Source organism: Nematolebias whitei, chromosome 15, assembly GCF_014905685.2.
Source record: "Nematolebias whitei isolate Nwh7 chromosome 15, NemWhi1, whole genome shotgun sequence".
NCBI classification, from domain to species: Eukaryota; Metazoa; Chordata; class Actinopteri; order Cyprinodontiformes; family Rivulidae; genus Nematolebias; species Nematolebias whitei.
In genome coordinates, this window is record NC_056512.1 from 1,576,350 (window position 1) to 1,580,295 (window position 3,946).

At 43.4% G+C, this 3,946-nt stretch overlaps 1 protein-coding gene across 1 annotated transcript in view; it reads left to right on the forward strand.

Annotated features, from left to right (window-relative positions):
* Positions 1-1,902: 1,902 nt before the first annotated feature.
* The window catches only part of LOC119421930 (next to BRCA1 gene 1 protein), a 123,865-nt gene continuing 121,821 nt past the window's right edge, over positions 1,903-3,946 (forward strand). The window contains exon 1 of the mRNA XM_037689294.1: positions 1,903-1,925. The gene's annotated coding sequence lies outside the window, so the exon portion shown is untranslated. The remainder of the gene's footprint in view (positions 1,926-3,946) is intronic.

A 3,946-nucleotide genomic window follows, 5' to 3' on the forward strand; every position in this document is an offset into this window, starting at 1 on the left:
AGCAGCAACATGAAACACATCAGCAGCAACATGAAACACATCAGCAGTAACATGAAACAGATCAGCAGTAACATGAAACAGATCAGCAACAACATGAGAAACACATCAGCAGCAACATGAAACAGATCAGCAGTAACATGAAACCGATCAGCAACAACATGAAACACATCAGCAGCAACATGAAACAGATAAATGGTAAATGGACTGTACTTATGTAGTGCCTTTCTATCTTATTTCAAGATACTCAAATCTCTTTACTACAATCTGTGTCCTCATTTACCCATTCATTCAGCACTCTACTAGATCTCTACAAAGCTAATTAAACAATTCATTCTAATGAGACTAATCAGAGCTTTAGATCACATTCAGACACCGATGGGACACGCATCAGAGGCTATGAGGGGTTCAGTGTCTTGCCCAGGGACACTTCAGCATGTGACTGCTGGTGGATTCGAACCCCCAACTCTCGCATTGGAGGACGACTGGTCTAACAACTCAGCCACAGCCGCCCCAGATCAGCAGCAACATGAAACAGATCAGCAGCAACATGAGAAACACATCAGCAGCAACATGAAACACATCAGCAGCAACATGATGTGATTTTTCAGTGATTATCCTAGTTAGATATTCATAAGGCTGCACAAACTCAAGTTCATGTTGCTGTTTGACGTATTGTTTTGATTGTTTACTGCTATTAGTGCTTAGTGTTTTATTAGTAGATGTTTTTTAGTTGATATTTTTCTTAATTCATATCTTAGATCTTATAACTATTTTTATTTTACATTTTGTTGTGTGTAACTGGGACCCTGTGCACATAATTTCATCCCACCACATGTTCAACATATGGAAAGTTTTCAGTATTTAGTCAACATTTTATGTATTTACTTTAAAAATAAAATAAAAGAAAGTCCTTATCGGCACAAATAAAGTGATGTGGAACATGTTGCATCTGTTCTTACCGAGCACAGAAGGCTGCAGCGTTGTGCTGCTCTGTGAGGTGCAGCTGGGCTGTGTTGGAGATCTGTCATTCTGCTGATGGAGCAGAAGCCGGGAGGCTTGGAGGGTTTAATGTGAAGTTTAGAGACGAACCGTCACGCGCTGAAATATGTTCTGGATAAAATACAGTGAGAAACGGGACCGGAGGACATTTAGCATTTATGCAAATTAGCTTAGCATCGTAGCACCGACGTTGTCCTGTTATGGCGTCAGCCTTTTTTGTTAGTTAAAAATATGTTCAGAACCGATGGGATGAGTAATTTAAAATATGTTTAAAGTTAGAAAACACTCACCGTCTTCTATAAATGATTCAAGTAGAGCAGTGGCCGTGTCCAAACCACCCTCCAATCGCTCCATCTAGCTCGCTTTGACTTTTTTTGTCGGCACCAAGCACAATAATACCTGCACTTTTGCTTTTGACCACAGCTTTGACATTATTGTTTTTTTATATCTTCAAAAAACTAAAAGATACACTCCTCGAGTTATCACTAAGGGCAGGTGGTAGAGAATGGCAGATCGGGTTGTTTGGAAAGACTCCACAGACTCCTTCCCCCGACCAATCAGTGACCAACAGTGTTTCTGATGTCACGGCTCGGGTTGCTTGGACCCCTTGAGAAGCAGGGCCAGAATACTGAGGGTGAGCCGGTACGAAATACTAATGGAAAAGTCCTTAAACACCGGGCAAGCCGGAAATATTCGACCTGCGCCATGACAGTGGAAAAGGGGCATAAGTCAGACTGTGGACTTTAAAGAACAGATTTTATATAAAACTGTCTTGACAAGATGCAAATATATATTTACATTTAAAGTCCAACATAACTTTAAATGGTTATTTTTAATGCTTATCCACCAGGATCTACTCTCTTTTGAGTTGTTGGACATCAACATTGTCCAAGAGTTGGAGTGTGTCCCGAACAACAGCCCTGCAGGTAAGGACAGCTTCCTTCAGTGACTGATAAGTCTTAAAGCAGCTTCATGTAACAAACAGTGTTCAGCTTTCAGAAAAAAGTTGTTGTATAGACAAAAACTGAATACTGCATGCACATAGAAATAGTCATCCATCCATCTATACATCCATTTATCCATCCATTCATCCATCCATTCATCCATTATCTTCCACTTGTTCCAAAGTCAGGTCTTGAGGGTAGCTAACAAGAGCCGGGTTCAGGGATTTGAACCAGAACACAGACAAAAGGCAAGTTTAAAAGAGTTATCAATTAACTGCTTCTGGTGGAGGTATCAGTCCTGGGGCCGTCACAATCTGAGGAGATAGGAGAGATAATCATTGTGAGTTCTTTGACAGCATTCAGATTGTTCAAATGGTTTTCACCAACCTTCAACATCAATTGAGGAAGGGACTCCTTCAAGATGTTGGTAAGTGTTACGTCACCAGCATTGAAGGTGAGTCAGCTGTGTTGCAGAGCAGAGCAGTGAGCAGCAATGAGGGAGATCCAAAAGGCATGTCCTAGGAAACGGGTGAGGTTCATGCATGGGTGGTCAGAGGTCTGAAGCCAAACTTGATTTGAGATCCAGAAGACATGGTCATTGGGAAGGGAGCAGAGGTTGTTACCATGAGCAGAAAAGAGAATCCAAAGAGAAGAGGAATGAGCAAGTCAAGGAATCCTTGAGGCAGGTGAGAGGTCAAAACCATGAAGACAAACGAGAATGTGGCATGAACGCTGGATATTTACTAACTGTGAAGTTTTCAATAATCTGGCACTGGAGGACTGAGAAGCTGAGGCTTAAATAGGGCAGTGAGCAGGTGAACAGTAGGCATTAACAGTGATTGCAGAGAAAAAAATAATGGGGTGTGGCATGGAGTGAGCAGAGCAGGAAGAGTTGAAGAATGAGTGATAGACAACACAGGGGTTTGATAACATAAACCAGGGCATGAAGATAAACAGAACATGGCAGGCTGGAGCAGAAGTGTGACATAGCCCCACTCCTAAAGTCCGTCTCCTGATGGATCTCCAGTCTGGGCACTATGGATGTCACAAATGAGTGCAGGCGGGCACCCATGACCACTCCTCAGGCCCGTAGCCCTCCTAATCCACCAGGTAATGGTAACCTCAACACCACTGCCTGGAGCAGAGCAGTCTCCTGACTGTGAAGGCCTGAGCCCCATTAATCAGTCGGGTGGGGGGTGAGGGCACAGAGGAAGGCCCAAATTGTGAAGACAGCAAGGGTTTAACCCTGGAAACGTAGAAGGTCGGGTGTACCTTGATGGAATGAGGCAGTTGAAGGCGTACCACCACTGCGTTGATAACCTTGGCTGTGGAGAAGGACCCAAGCAGTGAGGTGCTAGTTTATGGGACTCCAGCCTGAGAGAAATGTCATTTGTATAAAGCCAGACCTTCTGGCCCACCTGGTAGGGTGGGTTTTGGGAGCAACGTTTGTTGGCACCCTGATATAGACAGCAGATGATTTTACAAGAGCTCTCCTGACTCTTCTCCAGGTCCGCTGGCACCTAAGTGTGGGTGGGCAGGACTTGAGCCTCTCTCACCTGAACAGAAAACACAGGTGGTTGGAATCCATAAATTGTGTAGAAGGGGGATAAACTTGAGGCAGCTGAAGGTAGTGTTCCGTTCATCTCCCTCCTTGATAAGAACCAGGTGGTACACATTTCTTAAATTCAGTTTTGTGAAAATGGTAGCTCCTTGAATCAGATCAAAAGCTGATGTCATGAGTGGTAGGGGGTACTTGTTTTTTTACTGTAATCTAAAAAAGTTAAATCTGGTCCTCTGGACATTAAAAAAAAAAAAAAAAACAACAACAAAGCAAATCAACAAAAAAATGTAGAAACGTTTCGTCTCTCGTCCGAGAGACTTCCTCAGTCTGAGGAGCTGTATTCAGCTCAGTCTCTTAAATAGCACCGCCTCAGAGTGGATCAACCAGTTTTGCTGCTGACAACCAAAACCAGCTGATCACATGCTCAAGAAGGACCATCAGC